Genomic DNA, 21386 nt, shown 5'->3' on the forward strand with positions numbered 1-21386 from the left:
CAAATTCCCCTCCTCTCCCCATATATAAAATTTTAATATACACAGATTGAAGAACATTGACATCCCCTCACCCTCAGTGTGTATCTCTGATGTCGCATATAAGATCTTTCCTGTGGCTTTTACTTTAATATGCTAGTCATTCCTCTAACATGTTAAAAGAATTATCCCAGGACAAGCAGGATGCTAGTCCTCACATATGGGTGACGTCATTCACGGAGCCCTAATGCGGGAAAACTTCTGGTAAAGTTTCTAGAAGCTTTTAACTGGCAGCCTGGGGCTACTGAGCATGCCCGGCATGCCATGATATTCCCTGCCACAGGGGTCTCACTTCAGTCTTCTTTTTTCCGCGCTGCTAACGACATCGCGGGTCACAGGAGCCCTGTGAGATTTTCCTCACAACTTCACAATTTTTGTGTAAAATTTGCCCATCGCGGGTCTCATACACTTTGTCACCGGCTGGTGACAAATACCTTAATTTTCGCTAAAGAAAATTCCTATTTTCCATCGACGGATGTCGACCGAGAAAACATCAGGCTTCAAAAAGTGCCCGGCCTGCAACCGAACAATGTCCATAACGGACCCGCATACCGAATGCGTTCGTTGCCTTGGAGGAAAACATGACATCGCTGCCTGTTCAAAATGCCAAGAAATGACGGTAAAAGGCAGAAAACTCCGCCAAGAAAAAATGGCACAAATTTTCCAAATTCAATCAGGGCCTTCACCGACGACGTCCACAAAATCATCGCCGGTAGGCCTCACAAAGAAGATACTGATCAAGAAAAGACTTCCGGAGGGTTCGGGGGATGCCTCCTCTCCAACACCCTCCACATCATCGACAAGGTCGGTATCTGAACCACGTTCCAAGCATAAACACCGACGGCATCGATCGATTCCACTGCTTCCGCCGCCGGAGGAACCGATCCATAAGAAGCAAAGAATTTCCTCCACTTCGGTGCCATCGGTTCCTGAATCGATACCGTCGACAACGCAGCAAGTATCAACTCCGATTACTGACTTGACTGCTTTAATTAAACAAATAGTCACTGATGCCTTGCAGCATCAAATTCCGGCGTCATCGCCGATGCCGACCACCGTGTCGGTCGGCGGAATCGTCGATGTCTCTACCCTCGATACCGGCTTCACAGCCGATGCCAGCAACTCCACCGATGATGCCGACACTTCCGTCGATGCCGGCATATACGCCGATGCCAGCGATGACTTCATCGATTCCGCTGATGACTTCTTTGATGACAGTTCCATTTTCATTACACGCACCATCTATGCCATCGGTTCCTTCACAAATTCCGATGCCCACGATGCCTGCCAGGCCGATTTCATCGATGATTCCAATATCGATGTTCACCTTCAATACTTCATCGATGCCACCTATTTCACAATCGGTCTCTCTACACAATGGCACCGTCTAAAGCACCTGTGCCAAGAAAAACATCTTCCACTCAAAAGTCATCGGGAAAATTTAAACATTCTTCATTTACAGCTCCAGACACTTCCACTTCTGAAGTACAGTTACATAGCATCCTCACTAAGAGGTATCAAGACCTCCTGGCCTCATTGCCCATAGCACCTGGACAAGAAAAAGAGGACAGAGAGCATTCACCGGATCCTCAAGATCCCTTACAAGGACCTTCAGGGGTTCCTCCACCTCAAAGGCCGGAACCTCCTCAGTATCACCTTCCTACTTCTGATACTTGGTCAGACACAGAATCTGAGGATTCCTCAGAGGATTTCTTGTCTGAGACTTCTCCACCTCAAGCCAAAAAGCAGTCACCTCCAGAGGACCTTTCATTTTCCTCTTTTATTCAAGAAATGTCTGAGTCCATACCCTTCCAACTCTAGGCTGAAAAGGATGAGAGGCAGCAGACGCTTGAAATTTTACAGTTAGTAGATCCTCCTAAGCACAATCTAGCCATTCCAGTGCATGAAGTGCTATTACAGCTTCAGCAGAGGATATGGGAACATCCATGCACAACCCCTGCTGTAAACAGGAGAGTAGACTCTACTTATCTCGTTCAAGCAGCCCCAGGATTTGAGAAACCTCAACTTCCTCACAATTCCCTGGTTGTAGAATCTGCTCAGAAAAAATCCCGCAGATCCAGGACTCATGCCTCAATCCCTCCAGGAAAGGACAGTAGATTTTTAGATTTAATGGGCAGAAAAATCTACCAGGGAGCCATGCTCAACTCTAAAATTGCTGCATATCAGCTCTACATGACGCAGCACCAGAGGAATCTCTGGAAACAAATTGAAGAGTTTCTACCCTCTCTGCCTCAGCAACAACATGAGGCAGCACAACAGATTATCCAAAAGGGTTTAGATGCAGGAAAGCATGAGGTAAGGGCAGCCTATGATGCTTTCGAAACATCATCTAGAACAGCAGCATCCGGCATCAGTGCAAGAAGGTGGGCCTGGCTAAAGGCTTCAGATTTACGCCCTGAAGTCCAGGACAAATTAGTAGACCTTCCATGTCAGGGGGATAATTTGTTTGGCACCAAAGTGCAGGATGCCGTCGCCCAGCTTCGAGAACATTCGGAAACATTGAAACAACTCTCAACGTTACCTCATGACCCTTCAACTCATACAACTCGCAGACCACCACGTAGAGAGGCTAAACGTCCCTTCTATCGACCAAAGAGATACTATCCTCCGGCCTCTAGGTCAAGACCTCCAAGGTCTCAACAAAGACCGCAACAGAGACAACAACGGTCTGCAAGGCCACAACCACCTCCTCAAACAGGTTCTACCTCGGGCTTTTGAAATAAATTTCAGAGCACAAAGCCAATTACCCAATCCCTATCCCACCTTACCAGTTGGAGGGAGAATTTCCCATTTCTACAAAGAATGGACAACAATTACAACCGATCATTGGGTCCTGTCCATAGTTCATCAAGGCTACCACCTAGACTTCTTATCTCTCCCTCAGGAGTTTCCACCACAAAACTCCCATCTCAATCACATACCTCAGTTACAAACAGAATTATCTGCTCTTCTGAAGGCAAAAGCTGTGGAACACGTACCACACGCTCAGAAGGGAAGAGGATTCTATTCCCGATATTTCCTAATTCCAAAGAAAACCGGAGGCCTACGTCCCATTCTAGATCTCAGAAATCTCAACAAATTCTTAAGGAAAGAAAAATTCAGGATGGTTTCGCTAGGCACCATGCTTCCACTAATACAAAAGGGAGATTGGCTTTGTTCTCTGGATCTTCAAGATGCATACACACACATTCCTATATTCCCGCCTCATCGCAAGTATCTGCGATTCAGAGTAGGACATCAGCATTTCCAATACAGAGTGTTACCATTCGGCCTGGCTTCAGCTCCCAGAGTATTCACCAAATGCCTGGCAGTGATAGCGGGTCATTTGCACAAACAAGGTGTTCATGTTTTTCCTTATCTCGACGATTGGCTAATCAAAAGTCAATCACAACAAGGAGCAGTAAACTCTCTGCATTACACAATAAAGTTACTTCACAAGCTGGGATTCCTCATCAATTATCAAAAATCCCACCTGAACCCTTCTTATCTACTCCAATTCATAGGAGCAGAATTAAACAAAACATTGCACAGGCTTTTCTTCCAGAAGATCGTGCAATCACACTGTCCCAGTTGGCGTACTCAATTTCCATACAACAACAAGCGACAGCTCACCAGTTTCTAATCTTACTAGGCCACATGGCTTCAACGGTTCATGTCACTCCTATGGCGAGACTTGCCATGAGACTAACCCAATGGACTCTTCGATCACAATGGATCCAAGCCATTCAACCACTACATTATCAAATCCAAGTAACCCACCAACTACGCTCCTCGCTACAATGGTGGACAATCAAGGACAATTTACGCAAGGGCCTACCCTTCCAAAAACCGGTCCCTCAGATAACATTAACTACAGATGCATCCACCTTGGGGTGGGGAGCTCACATAAACTCTCTTCAAACTCAAGGAACTTGGACAAAACTCGAAGCCACATATCAAATCAATTTTCTGGAACTTCGAGCTATACGTTATGCGCTGCATGCGTTCAAGGACTGCCTTTCACACACAACTGTGCTGATCCAAACAGACAATACGGTAGCCATGTGGTACATCAACAAACAGGGAGGTACGGGCTCGTATCTCCTTTGTCAAGAAGCTGCACAAATTTGGGACTGGGCCTTGAGTCACTCAGTGTTCCTACAGGCTACTTATCTAGCAGGAATTCAAAATATACTAGCAGACTGACTCAGTCGCCAGTTCCAACCACACGAGTGGTCCCTGAATCCCTCGATAGCGACCAAGATATTCCAACGTTGGGGACAACCAACAGACCTCTTTGCGTCGCATCTGAATCACAAAGTGGACAACTTCTGTTCCCTACACAAACAGAAGAACCAGCCAGCCAAGGACGCTTTTGCTCGCCCTTGGAACTCAGGCCTACTATATGCATATCCTCCAATACCGCTTATCACCAAGACGCTGGTGAAGCTACAACAGGACAAAGGGTCCATGATACTCATAGCCCCATATTGGCCTCGACAAGTATGGTTTCCCACACTGCTAGACCTTTCAGTCAAGGATCCAATACGCCTGAAGTAGCTCCCAATCTCATAACTCAGGATCAGGGTCGGTTGCGACATCCCAACCTTCAATCCCTATCCCTGACTGCATGGATGTTGAAAGCTTAATCCTACAACCACTCAATCTTTCAACCAATGTTTCTCAAGTACTCATAGCTTCACGCAAACCTTCCACAAGAAAGAATTATTCTTTCAAATGGAAACGGTTCACTTTCTGGTGCAAGCAAAACAATATTAATCCCTTCACTTGCCCCACGATTTCTCTTCTAGACTATTTGTACCATCTTTCAGACTCTGGTCTTCAGACTTCATCAATCAGAGTACATTTGAGCGCAATCTCAGCTTATCATAACAAGATAGGAGATGCACCTATATCCACACAACCTCTCGTCAGTAGGTTTATGAGAGGTCTAACTCACCTTAAACCACCAATTCGGCCTCCAGTCACAGAATGGGATCTGAATTTGGTTTTAACAGGATTAATGCGTTCTCCTTTCGAACCCATAGATTCCTGTGATCTTAAATTTCTCACATGGAAGACTATCTTCCTCATAGCCATTACATCAGCTAGAAGGGTTAGTGAGTTACAAGCACTTGTCACGTATGAACCTTATACAAAGTTTCTCCATGACAAAGTGGTTCTCCATACACACCCAAAATTCCTTCCTAAGATAGTTACGGAGTTCCACTTAAATCAAACCATAGTTCTACCCACATTCTTTCCAAGGCCTCACTCTCACCAAGGAGAAAGAGCTTTACACACTTTGGACTGTAAACGTGCATTGTCTTTTTATTTGAATCGCACTACGTCCCTGAGAAAATCCAATCAACTTTTTGTCTCTTATGATCCAAATAAGCCAGGTAAAGCAGTGGGAAAGCATACTCTATCCAATTGGTTAGCAGATTGCATACAGTTTTGCTATGAAAAAGCAGGCCTTCCTCTCCAAGGGCGAGTAAAGGCGCATTCAGTAAGAGCAATGTCAACTTCAGTAGCACATTTTCGTTCAGTGCCAATCATTGACATCTGTAAAGCAGCAACATGGAGTTCTCTTCACACTTTTGCAGCTCATTACTGTTTGGACAAGCAAGGACGACAAGATTCAGCCTATGGACAATCTGTCTTAAAGAACTTGTTTCCAGTTTAATCCCAACTCCTTCTACAACCAACCTGCTGTGATCTTCGGCTGCATCATTTCCTCAACAAAGCATCACTGCTAGCTACATGGACAATGACTCAGCCTCTAGCTTGCTAATCACCCATATGTGAGGACTAGCATCCTGCTTGTCCTGGGATAAAGCAAAATTGCTTACCTTGTAATAGCTGTTATCCCAGGACAGCAGGATGTAGTCCTCACAGAACCCACCCGCCACCTCGCGGAGTTGGGCCTCAGACTTTTATTATTTTCCTTTGCTAACGCTTATTGCTACATACCAGACTGAAGTGAGACCCCTGTGGCAGGGAATATCATGGCATGCCGGGCATGCTCAGTAGCCCCAGGCTGCCAGTTAAAAGCTTCTAGAAACTTTACCAGAAGTTTTCCTGCATTAGGGCTCCGTGAATGACGTCACCCATATGTGAGGACTACATCCTGCTGTCCTGGGATAACACCTATTACAAGGTAAGCAATTTTGCTTTTTGTATGGAAATGGAATCTCAAAGCACTTTCTAGTGACCACACTCCTCTTTTGAATGAGTTGGAGAACTGTACATTCAATTGATTCCTCCCTTACTGAATATAGAATATTTTCATGCAGGTTAGCTGAGCTAGGTCCCTAAATGGAGTACAAATTTGATGACAGAATTATTTGGCACATGAAGAAACGTCAGGGTTATCTCTCCAGGAAGAGGAAACCAGAGTATTAGAACAAAATAGGGCAAGTGAATATAAAGGTAGAGTAAGACAATGAAATAGGGTAATATAATCCTGCTGAAAGACACTGTTATAAAGAGCTACTTGAAGTGCAGAGAATGGCATTACTTTTATATATTCATTAAATATATCCAGCATTGGGGTATATAGTCAAGGTTTGTTTTCAACAGCTTACTCCCTCAAAATAATCATCCACCTAATTATAAAATCCATGAGGCCACTCCAACTGATAAACTAAAAAGATGATAGTTTTGGCAGAAGAACCTGAAATGTAATTGATTTATCTGAACCCATACTCTTCAGTCCCAGAACTGACTGAGAGTAGTCTTATATTTCTTATATTTCTTTTAGTAGCACGCTTAATTTACTTTTAAGCAGCTTCTTTCCTTACTACACCAGATGGCATTCCTGGGTGAGACATTGCTGATTTTAAGGGAAGTCTTTGGAGAAGCTTATTTTTGTTTAATTTATCTTGCACATTCACAGTGTCTGAGATGATCATTTTGATATTACTTTGACAACATTAGTGTGCTTACCTTGTTAGGATTCTTACATAAGTTACTGCTAAGCTTCAGATATCAGTACTAGCCAAGAAGAGAAGAAACAGTAGTGATTTAGTGTAGGTGCTTGCTGCTATAGAATTTATCAAGTAATATATATTTTGTTTTCTTTATTATTGTTTATACAATTAATACTTTTGCACACATTTGCACTAAACTTCATCCCCTAAAAATTACACACGGGCCGATACAGAAAAACCTGCGGGAGAGCCGGCAAGCACCCACTCTCCCGGCGCACGCCAAGGCCACTCTTCTGGGCGCGCGATTAAGAAAAAAAAATGTAAATGAGGGCCTGCGGTAAAAGGAGGCGCTAGAGACACTAGCGCGTCCCTAGTGCCTCCTTTTTGACAGAAGCGGCGGCTGTCAGCGGGTTTGACAACCAACGCTCAATTTTACCGGCGTCTGTTCTCGAACCCGCTGTCAGCCACGGTTCAGAAAACGGAAGCCGGCAAAATTGAGCGTCCGTCTTCCAACCTGTGGGCTGCGGGCAGATTTATCTTTTTTTTTCTTTTTTTTAATTTTTGACTTTTTTTTATTTTTTTATTTTTGGGGCCTCCAACTTAATATCGCTATGATATTAAGTCGGAGGGTGTACAGAAAAGCAGTTTTTTCTGCTTTTCTGTACACCTTCCCGGTGCCAGCCGAAATTAGCTCCTGCCTTTGGCAGGAGTTAATTTCTGAAAGTAAAATGTGCGGCTTCGCTGCACATTTTACTTTCTGTATCGAGTGGGAATGACTAATAGGCCCATCAACATGCATTTGCACGTTGTGGGCGCTATTAGTTTCGATGGGGTTGGCCGCGTGTTTTCCACATGCTATTACCTTTTACCGTATAAGGAGTAAAAATAGAGCGTTGAAAACTCACGGCCAAACGGGGGCTAACAGTGCGCTCAGCCTGAGCGCACTTTACTGCATCGGCCCGATAATATTTAAGATCTGCTTAAGAGCTGAGCATGCACAGCCACCCTAGATGTAAAGGAGGCTGACTGGATGGTAAAATGGAAATGCATTTAGATGCTTAAATGGGAGATAAGAGCATATGATATTTTTATTCAAAACACAACTTAGTGTGCTAAAAGTCTGATTCATTGACTAATATTTTTATACTTGTTGCTCAAGTGCTCCATATATGTATATTTTTGTGACTATGTATAGGAAAATGAGTTTCCCTGTACGTACCCGGATCAGTCCAGACTGCTGGGTTTTGCCTCCCTTCCAGCAGATAGAGACAGAGAAAAACTTGAAGAGCACCCCCTCTTAATCTAGTGTACCACCCTGCCTCTCTTCAGTATTTCTCTCTCTCCAGCAGATGGAGGTGGTGCAGAAACTGCGGTCCTGAACTGATCTTGAAGATCACAAAAAAAAAGATCAAGCGGACAACAAGGGAAGATTTGTGCAGCAGGGCTACAAGTGGTGCTGATCCTCCCAGGGTGGTAAGCAGGTCCTGGTGGGGCCATACCCCCTGGTTGTAGTTAGCTCAGGAGCTGGGGTTGGACACCCTGCCTGCTCCCTTGATCCAGTAAGGTGCCTGGGGTGATTACCGGTGCTCTGGTCCCTCCCCCTCCTTTGCACTGGCTCCAGGGAAGTTTTTTGAATTCCTCTGGGTGAGTGGCTTGGCCTTTTAAAAAAAAAAAAAAAAAAAGAGGAAAGCCGTGTAACTACCCTTTACTCCGTGAGCTCGGCAGCCGTATTTTTATCTTGTTGTCTCACTTCAGGCTCCCGGGATCCGCTCGATTTTTTTTAGGTCTTGCTCGGTGCGCTTTTACCCTCTCCGGCATGTCGCATGCGTCTCTGTGCACTGCCTGCGGGGAGCCGACTTTGTGGCTCTCCCAAGCAGGCCTGGGTTCCCGGTGGGGAGGGAACATCAGAGGTGACGGAGAGAACTTCGGCTAGGTCCCGCAGTGCGGACAAGCATCCAACTGTGCAGGGGGATGAGGCTGACCTGTTCCCGCTGAGTGCGGAAACGGCAGCCATTTTGGATATATTTGCTGCCACGTCAGCTTGAGCAGCCAGGGGGCTGTTTGGATTCGGAAGATCCAGGGTCCCTTACCTCATGGAGATCAAGGGGGCTCTGACCAGCCTCCTGCTTCCCTCAATGGGATGGATCAGGACAAGGAACCAGAGAGGTCTGTTCCAGTGGAGGGTGATGACCCAAGGGTGGTTCGCTTATTTCAGAGAGACGAGCTTGACCCACTGAATCCCGCATGCCCTTGCCGAGTTGGGAATTTTGCTCCCTCCGTATGTCCCGGGCCACGATACGGTGGATCCTGTTCTGGCCGGGTTGCGTGGTCCAGCTAGGACTTTTCCTTTTAATCCTATGCTTCAACAGCTGATTATCCAGGAGTGGGACACTTCAGAGTCTGATCTGCGAATGGGGCAAGCTATGGACAAACTCTGCTGCCTGAGGAGTCCCTTGAGATCTTGAAGGTTCCCAAGGTGGATGATTCAGTGTCACCTGTCACCAAAAAAACAACTATTCCGGTGGCAGGAGCGGCGGCCCTTAAAGATCTCCAGGACAGGAAGCTCGAAGTCCACCTCAAGAGAATCTTCGAGGTGTCGGCACCAGGGGTGAGGGCTGCTGTCTGTAGCGGTCTCAAGCGAGCAAGCCTGAGATGGGTTCAGCAACTCCTCAGGAGTTGGAGCAGGCAAAGCGCTTGGAGGCGCTGGTAGCGAATGGCGAGGATGCCTTGTATGACCTCCTCCGTACCTCGTCCAGGACTTTGTCCGCAGTTTCGGCCCGAAGGCTCTTGTGGCTGCTGATGTTTCCTCTAAGTCTCAGCTAGGGGCGCTCCCCTTTAAGGCAAAACTCCTGTTTGGGGATGATTTGGAGCAGCTGATAGTCTTTAGGGGTCAGTAAGGTGATAAGTTTCCCGAGGACAAGCCTAGAGGGACTAGAAGTTTCCTTCCTCCCCGTTCTCGCTTTCAGGGTCAGAGATGTTTTAGGCAGAGCAGGGCACATCCCCTGAGACATCGACAAACATTGGGGAGATCTTATTCCTGGTCCTACTCCTTTCGAGGGCACAGACCAGCCTGAGACGAAATCAACCAAGGTTCTTCTGGACCCAAACCCTCTCAGTGAATTAAGGCCGACCTATTCCTTTGTTGCGGTCATCGGTGGACGACTGTCACTGTTTTACGAGGAATGGGTCAAAATAACGTCAGACCAGTGGGTTTTAAACATCACAGAACACAGTTACGCATTACAATTTGCTCGGCCTCTTTGAGACCTATTTCTAATTTCTCCCTGTGGGGCATCTGTAAAGAAAGCAGATTGTGACTCAAACCCTCAACAAGTTGGGAAGGCCTTGGGACCATAGTTCGGTTTCCCTAGACGAATGCAGGACCAGGCATTAATCTATTTTGTGGTGCCCAAGAAAGAAGGCACTTTCCGTCCAATTCAGGATCTCAATCAGGTGAACGAGGTTCTCAAAGTGCCACATTTTCAGATGGAAACCCTGCGCTCAGTCATTGTGGCAGTGCGCAGTGGCGAGTTCTTGGTTTCCCTGGATCTAACGGAAGCATATCTGCACATCTGAATCCGCAAAAGATCATCATGTATTTTCAGTTTCGGGCCCTACCGTTCGGTTTGGTGGCAGCTCCCCGCACCTTCACCAAGGTGTGATGGTGGTGGTGGCAACTCTCAGGCGAGAGAGAGTACTGGTTCATCCATACCTAGACGACTGGCTCATTGGAGCAAAATCAGAGGACCTTTGCAGGCTGGCAATACACACAGTTTTTACACTGCCTGCGCTCCCTCGGCTGGGTTATCAATCAGTCCAAGAGCCATCTGCTTCCTTCCCAGGTCCTGGACTTCTTGGGAGCGCGATTCGATACCCGGGTCAGCAAAGTCTTCCTCATGGAGGAACGGATGACCAAGCTGATGTCGCAAGTTCTTCTTTTGACACTGCCGGTACCCAGGGTCTGGGATTACTTGCAGGTTCTTGGTTCAGTGGTGTCCACTCTGGAATTGGTCCCATGGGAGCCGATGTCTGAGGAGATCCAGGTTCCCTTACCACTTACAGAGTCTGCCAGGTCCAGTTTTGGTTGGTGGCTTGTCCTCGACCACTTGAAGTGAGGTGTGGACCTCGAGGTGCCTCAATGCGTGATAGTAACCACAGACGCCAGTCTATCCAGTTGGGGAGCCGTGTGCCAGTCTGTCGACCCAAGGCCAGTGGTTGCAGGAGGAGGCGCAATGGTCCATCAATCACCTGAAACGAGAGCGGCATGCTTGGCGTTGCAGAAATTTCTCCCTCTAGTCCGCAATCGGGCAGTGAGATTATTGTCTGACAACGTGACGACAGTGGCCTACATCAACCGTCAAGGGGAGAACCAAGAGTCGTCCAGTAGCCTTAGAAGCAGAGAAACTGATGGCCTGGGTGGAACGTCATCTAGCCCTGCTGGCAGCCTCTCACATAGCGGGGTTTGACAGTGTGCAAGCGGATTTTCTCAGCCATCAACAACTGGACCCTGGAGAATGGGAGCTGTCCTGGGACGCAATGACACTGATCTCTCGCCGATGGGGGGCTCCTCATTTGGACTTGATGGCAACTCAAAAGAATGTAAAGGCGCCATACTTCTTCAGTCGCAGAAGGAAACATGGGGCGGAAGGGGTAGATGCGCTAGTGCTTCTTTGGCCCCGTGATGATCTGCTCTACATGTTTCCTCCATGGCCTCTGGTAGGCAAGATTCTGAGGCGAATGGAAGCTCACCCAGGGATGGTCATCCTAGTAGGTCCAGAGTGCCCTCAGAGACCATGGTTCACGGACCTAGTCGCAGTCCTCTGCACCTAAGTCATCTTCCAAACCTGCTGCATCATGGTCCGGTATTTTTAGACCAGACAGATCACTTTTGTCTAGCGGCCTGGCTTATGAGAGGAGACAATTGAGAAAGAAAGGTTATCCTGAGGATGTCATATCTACTCTCTCTTACAGGCGCGAAAGACCTCTACTTCTATAACTTATGTCAGGATGTGGAAAGTCTTTGACTCTTGGTGTAGCAAGCAAGGAGTCCTTCCTCGTCAAGCCTCTGTGGCACAGATTCTTGCATTTCTATAGAAAGGCCTCAGCAAGGGGTTATCCTTTAGTTCCCTCCAGGTGCAGGTAGCAGCTTTGGGATGTCTTAGAGGCAAGATTGAGGGTGCAGTTTGGGCAGCACACCCTGATGTGGTACGTTTTGTTAGAGAGGCGAATCACTTAAAACCTCCGGTCTGTTCAATTTGTCCTTCATGGAGTCTTAATTTGGTGCTCCAGGTGTTATATGAACCTCCCTTTGAGCCCCTCAAGAAATCTACCTTAAAGGATTTAACTCTCAAGATATTTTTGATGGCTATCTGCTCCACAAGGAGGGTCTCTGAGATTCAAGCGCTCTCCTGTAGGGAGCCTTTTCTACGGTTTTCTGATTCAGAAGTGTCACTCAGAACGGTTCCCTCCTTTCTTCCAAAGGTTGTTTCGGCCTTCCACTTAAATCAGTCAGTGGAACTTCCGGCCTTTCCGATTTTCAATTGGGATACTCCTCACGTTAGAGAATTGAAGCATCTAGATGTCAAAAGGGTTCTTTTGCGTTACCTTGAGGTCACCAATGCCTTTCGGGTTTCAGTGGAGTGGTGCTAAGAAAGAGCATAAAGTGTCTAAAGCTGCCATTACCCGCTGGATGAAAAAGGCTATCACTTCTGCTAATATTTGCTGTAGACAGCCTGTTCTGGACGGTTTAAAAGCTCATTCGATCCAGTCGCGAGCTGCTTCCTGGGCAGAGAGCCAGTTGGTATCGCCACAAGAAATCTGCAGAGCGGTAACTTGGAAGTCTTTGCACACTTTTGCCAGACACTATCATTTGGGAGCCGTGTCATTCGAGTGGGACTGTCCAGGTCCCACCCCAGTTAGGGAAATTTTGGTTCAACCCAGCAGTCTGGACTGATCCGGGTACGTACAGGGAAAGGGCAATTGGTTCTTACCTGCTAATTTTCGTTCCAGTAGTACCACGGATCAATCCAGACACCCGCCCATTGGTTGGGAGAGGTGGGGGGTGAGAGTCCACTTGTTTCTATTCAGAGCATTTTCTGTTTCATCTCCTTGGTGCTGCAGAACAAAATTAGATTATTTCTCGTATGTACATAGTTTGTGTGGTTTCTTTTTGTCCTTGCTTGATCTGACCGTTGTTTAAAATGGTTATTCTGCTTTGGTAAGGTTAATACTGAAGAGACGCAGGTGGCACACCAGATTAAGAGATTCTTAAGAACATAAGAAAATGCCATACTGGGTCAGACCAAGGGTCCATCATGCCCAGCATCCTGTTTCCAACAGTGGCCAATCCAGGCAATAAGAACCTGGCAAGTACCCAAAAACTAAGTCTATTCCATGTTGCCATTGCTAATGGCAGTGGCTATTCTCTAAGTGAACTTAATAGCAGGTAATGGACTTCTCCTCCAAGAACTTATCCAATCCTTTTTTAAACACATCTATACTAACTGCACTAACCACATCCTCTGGCAACAAATTCCAAATTGTGCGTTGAATAAAAAAAGAACATTCTCCGATTAGTTTTAAATGTGCCCCATGCTAACTTCATGGAGTGCCCCCTAGTCTTTCTACTATCCGAAAGAGTAAATAACCGATTCACATTTACCAGTTCTAGACATCTCATGATTTTAAACATCTCTATCATATCCCCCCTCAGCCGTCTCTTCTCCAAGCTGAAAAGTCCTAACCTCTTTAGTCTTTCCTCATAGGGGAGCTGTTCCATTCCCCTTATCATTTTGGTAGCCCTTCTCTGTACCTTCTCCATCGCAATTATATCTTTTTTGAGATGCGGCGACCAGAATTGTACACAGTATTCAAGGTGCGGTCTCACCATGGAGCGATACAGAGGCATTATGATATTTTCCGTTTTATTCACCATTCCCTTTCTAATAATTCCCAACATTCTGTTTGCTTTTTTGACTGCTGCAGCACACTGAACTGACGATTTCAATGTGTTATCCACTATGATGCCTAGATCTTTCTTGGGTTGTAGCACCTAATATGGAACCCAACATTGTGTAATTATAGCATGGGTTATTTTTCCCTATATGCATCACCTTGCACTTATCCACATTAAATTTCATCTGCAATTTGGATGCCCAATTTTCCAGTCTCACAAGGTCTTCTGCAATTTCTCACAATCTCAGTACAGAATATCTCCGTACATATTTCAATCGGTCATCAGAATGTAAAATATTGAATAATAAGATCCCTATTAGCATACAAAACTTGTTTGTACACTCTAATAACCAAAGATTCTAGATATCCCCACTGAAAGAATCTAGTTTTCATATCCATATCTAGTTTTCATATCCAGGGCTGGTGTCTTAAAATCCCCAATGTTCGTACATAATCTCCTAAAACTCAGTAACTGGAAGATTGGTAAGCTCTGTCGAAAATGCCATGGATATATAATTCTTGCATTTCTACAGAAAGGCTTCAGCAAGGGGTTATCCTTTAATTCCCTCTGTCTCCATCTGCTGGAAGGGAGGCAAAACTCAGTAGTCTGGACTGATCCGTGGTATTACAGGAACGAAAATTAGCAGGTATGAACCAATTTTCCTTTATAGTAAATTACAGGGAAAGGAAATTAGAGGACTTCACAACATGGTAGTGAATTGGGAGCAAAGATAGGTATTATGAATTTTTTTTTGAGTAACTTCAGATGTATTACATAGTTAATACGAGCTCCTCAATATTTCAGGCCTCTCTGATTTCTGGTTTAAATAATAAAAAAATTTTTTTTTTAAATCAAGCACCAGCTCCTAATGTGAAGGAAGTTGTGGGGCTATCATGTACTTTCAAAACAAACACAAAAAATAATTCCATCTCATCCTGTTATTTCAGTCCAGCCCTGACAAGTGGGTTATTTACTCCTACCTGCAGATGGAGGCAGACAACAGTGTTCCACTGTGTCGTCATAGCCACTACTTAAGAGGTGGTGCTAGCAGTAAGAATCCATATTTTCTGCCTTCAGCATATGTAAGGTCCAGGATGGTGCAGCAGTTCGTCGATGGATCTGATTGGACCCCAGGGTCAGGCCACTGGTTTTGCCTCCAGCAGTGTGAACTCCAGCACCTTTTTGGGGTGCTGAGTTGAGCTTAACCCAGGAGCAGCGGGGGACAGATCAGAATCCTGTTTCATAGATAAGTTTCCCTCTCTGCTGAGTAGATTTCCTGCTCCCAAGGTGGTTCTCTGTCTTTCCTTGTTTTCTTTGTACCTGCTCTGGACTTTGCTTCCCCCCTCCCCGATCACAGTCCTGACAATTTTGTCAGCAAAAAGAAAGAAAGCAGAAAGCACAGTGCAGGAGCCTGCCAGTGTGTACAGGCCATCGGCAGGAGCAACAGGAGACAGGAGCACGGCTGCTTAGGGTGAACATGTTGGACTCTCCAGCGATTCTGGGGTTCCTGCAGCTGCAGGAAGAGACTGTGTAAGCGCAGCTGCCATTTTGGAGCCATGCTGAATAATGGAGCGGTCGGTCCATGCCTTCTGATGCTACAAGGCTTGCAGGGTGCTCCAGGCCGCAGCTGAGAGAGAGGCCCTATCAGTCTGGCCTGTTCACAAATGGTGGAGAAACCAGATGAGTTCTCATGGGAGGGATTAGCACCCTGTTCCCTGTCCACTGACTTTTTGGGGATGTAGACTCTGAATGGCCCTGACACGTCTTGATTTGTTAATAAGGGCGCTGTCGCATGAGGAGGTTGAGTAGTTCAGCTATTAGAAGACTTGGGCTGGGTAGTCAGTTTGCCCAAACATATGCTACAGCTCTCACAGTCTCTGGAGTATCTGAGGCCGAGATCTGACACCTGGGAGGGACAAATATTGCTCACGGACGAGAGGGTGCGCAGGATTCTCAGTCAGGTCCAGTCCTTTCTGGAGTTGCCGGCCTCATTCATATGGGACTGTCTGCAGGTGTTTGGTCTGATGACTTGGACTCTGAATTTTGTTCTGTTGGCCAGAGCTCACATGGGCCACCTCCAGGTGTCACTTCTAACATGGTCTTCGTAGTCAGAGGACTATGGTGTTCGACTGTCTCTGAATTGTTGGTATGTCTGTCGCTTCGATTGTGAATGGTTCCTTCCAGTTTGTTGAGAGGAGTCATCCTGGTCACTCCATCTTGGATTTTGGTCACGACGGACGTGAGCCTTTCGGGCTGGAGGGGGGCCTCATTATTGGAATCAGGTAGCCTAGGAAAGTTGGTCTCCAGAGGAAACCTCCTGATCTATCAACCAGTTGGAAACCAGGGCTATTCGCCTGGCATTTTTCTAGTTCCACTGATTCAGTGGAGGGCCGTGAGGGTACTCTCGGACAATGCCACCGTGGTGAAGTATGGGAATCAATGGGGGAACCAAGAGTTGCGGAGTGTCGGCAGAGACATGGCTACTATTTCCATGTTTGTCCTTTCTGGAGGTTGGCATAAGAGAGGTGGCCACTAAGTCTACTCTGGCTCACTGGATCAAGAAGACGATGATTTGAATTACTTGCTGAAAGGCAAGAAGTCTCTGGAATTGGTGTGTGCACCAGGGCCCAGATGGCATATTGGGTGGAGGTACATGCGCTTGTACTGGCCGATATTTGCAGGGTGGTCACTTGGTCTTTCCTGCACACCTTTATGAAGCATTATTGGTTGGATGTGCTGGCACAGGATGGTACAGCTTATGGTGCAGGGGTGCTACAGGTGGTACTCGCTTCCTCCTGCTCAAGTAGATGAAGCTTTGGTACTTCCCACTTGTCAGAGCTGGACTGATGTGGCAGGATGAGATGGAAGGAGAAATTTCCTTACCTGTTAACTTCTTTTCCATTAGTTCTGCTATACCAGTCCAGGATCCTCCCAGGAAGTGAGACTGTTTGGTTTTTTTTCTGGCTGTTCTTGTTCGGTATCTGGTTGAGGGCTTTGGTCTTTTCTGTTCCTTATCCTTTATTTCTCACTTTGCCGTTGTCGTAGGCAGGGGAATTTCTCAGTTTTCTGGTTGAATTTGGATTTGAGTTACTCTTTGGGGCCTGATCTGAAGCCTTGTCAGAAGGATACTGGATTCTTACTGCTAACATGAACTAAGTTGTGACTGTAATGTCACAGTGAAAACCGTGTTGTCTGCCTCCATCTGGTGGTAGGGGGGGAATAACCCACTTGTCAGGGCTTGACTGGTGTAGTAGGAATAATGGAAAGAAAATTAACAGGTAAGGTCGTTTTTCCTTTTAATCAAAAAGACCTTAATGCTTACTTTTCATTATTTAAAATTATTCACTTGTTAGTGTCTCTGATGTCAGGGGAATGTACATTGATTCTTAGTTAAACCTGAGTTTACTACTACTTATCTCAGTTACTACATAGGGAAAAATAAATCTGCTTATTCCTGATTGATCAGACAGTAGGTAGCTAATGGACTAAATGTTTATTTTAATTTTACATTTAATATGGCACTGTAAACATCTCAGGATTCTTGAGCAGGGAGGTCATGAGATTCACAAATTAATTTTTAATCAGCAACTGAGGATGATTGGAGATTTTACTTAGAAAAATTGAGTATTTTACTTGGAAACTGTAAAACAGGTACATGTTTGCAGCCATGGTTTGTCTTCACAGTACTTTTAGCAATTTACATTTTTGCCATTTTATCAACACTTTTAACTGTATTTCTTTTTTACCAATTTCTGGCATTTGTTCTTAGTAGTGGAGATGTTAAGCTCGAAATGGATTACGCTCTGTTTTAGTTCTTCCATTTTCCTGAACCCCACACATACTGCATCAGATCCATGACAAGAAATGAATGAACTTTTCTCAGACTGTGATGGAGGTGACCAAAGGGGGTGATGTATATTGTATCGTCCCCATCCCTGAATGGATCACTTCAACTCGATGTGCCCTAGTTGGATAAGCAAACTGAGTGAGCCTTGTTCTCCTGTTCTGCAATGCTATTTCTGGGCAATGATCTAAACTTTCTAAACTGTTCTTATTTTTTTAATTGAAACCTGCAGCCAATATAATAGAGTAACAATTGCTTCATTTGACATTGCTAATCTTCCTCAGAATTCCTCTTGCATACCCAGGGCTTCTTTGTAATAACCTGTCCTCTTTGTTTTTCATTTTGACATTTTTATTTACTCCTTGCATTCATTATTGCAGATGTAATACTGTCTGTGTAAATAATTTTTTTTCCATAATATTTTTATTCATTTGAGAAGAAACAATCCATACACAAATACTTGTCAACTGTGACCAATCACCAAGCAAATTAATCATTCAAAAAGTAAAGAAAAGTAACATCCATTATTATACAGACAGATATAGGTGTAAATAACTTTAATGGACTTCTAAATCCCAGAGAGTGGGTCTGAGAGAGGAGTAATTTAAATAATTTTATGCACACTCTTCTGTATTACCAGTAGAATAATATGTATGTTTTTGTGACTTGTGTATATTAGATGGGAGGGGAGAAGGAAGAATGTACCAGTGAGTTGATCAAGATGAGAGTATAGTATAACTGATCACAGCGACGGGTATTCTTGCTCTTATAAGACAAATTGATATAGAAATAATACACTAAAAAAAAAAAAATTAGACATATTGAAGAATGTGAAAGCCAACTTGATCGCTTAATGGCAGTGTTGTGTACTGCCATGCAGATGACCTGGGATTTTATTTATTTTATTTATTCTGCTTTTCAGGCACCTCAAAGCGGATTACATTCAGGGTTCTTTCTTGAGCCAAATTTATACACCTATAGTCAGCCAGGGCTGGGGTTCTTCTGAGGCAGTGTTCACAGCTCATGGGGAGGATTTGGCCCAACTGGAGTGCACGTATGCCATATTCCAGAAGTAGCTGTCAGTGCCTCTCTACCAGAGAATAGATCTGCAATGGTTGGGCTAGATGGGAAGAGGTTAAAAATGGGAACTGTAAGCATGGTGCATGCTGGTTCTGATTGAGTTGGATGCCCCAAAGCAGCAGAAGGAAATTGCTGGACAAAAATCACCATTTGTCATTTTCACATAATAAATTTTTACTTATATTAAGTTATTTAAAATGCATTGGAGAGCTCTTCTGGACTCTGGAGATGACTAAATTCAACATGTTTCACGGAAGTTTCGTCAGAGGGTTAGGAAATGGAAATGAAACCAAATTGTGACTTTCCTAGCGTGTAACCAGATGGAGTCAGGACCAATGGGTTGTGCTCCCCTGCCAGCAGATGGAGACAGTCAGGTTTCAAAGCTGACATCACTGTAGATATACTCCTGCAGTGACCTCAACCCTTCAGTATTTCTCAGTCTCCAGCATGTAGACATGCTTTCCCTATGGGGATCGCTGCACCTTTTGGAAGAAGAAATTCTACTTTTAAATTGGAGAAAAGATTGAGCCCCGCTCTCCTGCGGTGATACCTAAAGGTCCCTCCCCCAGTTGAGAATTCCTGAAGTGATTTCCGAGATCCCTCAGATGTGTGCTTTGGTCTGGTAGCCGGTTCCTGGTGTAGACTTTGCTGCTGAAGCAGCTGAAAGGCAGCAGGTGCAGGGAACCGAGCGAGGAGGTGTGACGGCCAAAGCACTCTCCCCCTGCAGCCGGGGACTGTCTCTATACTCAGCCAGTAAGCGCTGAGCCCAGGAAAGTTTAAAAAAAAGGGAAGATTTACCTTCAGAGAAGAGGGGTTTCGGTAAGACTCCCTCCAGTCTCCTCACTCAGCGCCGTACCGACATCGTTCCTGATCCTGTTGGAGCATAGGGAAGTGGCTTATGAGTGGGTTGAGGCTAGGCCCCACTTTAAGCTTGGTCAACACACTGTGTGGTAGGCCGCAGCAGCACCATATTGCGCGTCTTTGTGCATGTCGTATTGCCCACCATAGGATGTCAGTACGTGCAGTGCATCGGCTCTGTGCACACGCACGCTTGACGTTGTGGTTGTACTTAGGTGCACAATAAAGTAAGTGCAGGTTACAGGAAAAGCTGGGTGCAAGGGCTGTGCATATGCTTCGCCACGCCCTGCCTAGACGCTCAAAATTTGTGAGCATAAATGTTTAAGCACAAGTCGATCGAATGCACAGTTAACCACTGCCAATGGCACTGGCAGCCAAGAAACATAAGCGCCTTGCTCTCTGCACTGCTTATTATATTAGGATTCTTAGCCTGACCTAGATTCCAACTTGTGTCAGCACTGTGAGGAAGCCCAAGGGGATTTGGCCTCCCTAGACTTTGCTGAGCCTGGCTCCTCCCATTCAGATGAATGATTGGCAGCCTTAACTAGAAATACTCTGGATCTGAGTAAACCCCTTGTCTGGGTCTTCCATGGGAGAGAGAAACTCGGCTGGGCCTATCCCAGTTCCCCCTGTGCTAGGCATGGACCTAGCGGCCTTTTCTTGGGTGGAAATTTTCCAGGGACTACAGGCCTTTGTACAGGCGCAGTCTATTTCCTCGCTTGCCCCTGTCTGGATGGAACCCCAGCCGGTCCCCTCTCCCATTCCTGTTGGCAGATCTCAAGGCATGCCCTGCCTGACCAAGGGTATCCATTGTGGGGACTCTGGCACAGTGAAGAGCAAGTTCCCTTGGAAGAAGGGGAAATTCCCTCGGGATTAGAACCATATTGAACCATGTTACTGTTCTTTCATAGAGATGAATTACTGGCCTTGCTTTCCCAGATCCTGAAAATGTTGGGAGTTCCTGGAGCGGAATCTGACGGAACCAAAAATGAATCCCATTCTGATTTCCTTGCACAACCTCTTGCTACTTCCCAATACTGGAAACCATCCAGGAGTTGATTGACCTGGAATGGGATGCCCCAGAAACAAGTTTTAAAGGGGGCCAGGTGTTAGAAACTCTTTACCCGTTGGATCCAGCAGTGAATGTTTGCTTTTCCCTAAAGTGGATGCACTGGTCTGTGCTGTCTCTAAATGAACAACTATCTCAGAGGAGAGGAGGAGCGGCCTTAAAGGGATGCACACGATAGACGGGTGGAGTCTATCCTTAAACAAGCCTTTGACGCAGTAGCAATGACCTTACAGATTGCTTCTTGTTGTGCCCTGGTAGCGCTTTCGTGCCTTCTTTTCTCTCAGGAAGTGGATGACTCGGGGGTGAACCCCAGAGCAGCTATGGAACCCACTGTCGCCTTTTTAGCAGACGTGGGCTCGGATTTATTCCGTACTTCAGCCAGAAGAGTGGCCTCAGTGGCAGCAGCCAGAAGACAGCTATGGCTACGGAATTGGTCAGCCAACGCAATCTCCAAGGCCAACCTTACAAAGATGCCCTTTGAAGGATAACTCCAGTCCCCTAGTTACTAGAAGATAAGAGGAAGCAGTTGCAGCGCCCCTTGCCTTTGAGGGACTGGTCCAGGGACTGTCTATGTTTTTGCCCCTACAGAAACTCAACATTTCAGAGGTCTCA

At 45.8% G+C, this 21386-nt stretch overlaps 1 protein-coding gene across 3 annotated transcripts in view; it reads left to right on the forward strand.

Annotated features, from left to right (window-relative positions):
- SCAF4 (SR-related CTD associated factor 4) overlaps window positions 1-21386 on the forward strand; it is a 428510-nt gene that overhangs the window by 353107 nt on the left and 54017 nt on the right. The window lies entirely within an intron of this gene.

Source organism: Rhinatrema bivittatum, chromosome 5 (assembly GCF_901001135.1).
Source record: "Rhinatrema bivittatum chromosome 5, aRhiBiv1.1, whole genome shotgun sequence".
Classification (NCBI taxonomy): domain Eukaryota; kingdom Metazoa; phylum Chordata; class Amphibia; order Gymnophiona; family Rhinatrematidae; genus Rhinatrema; species Rhinatrema bivittatum.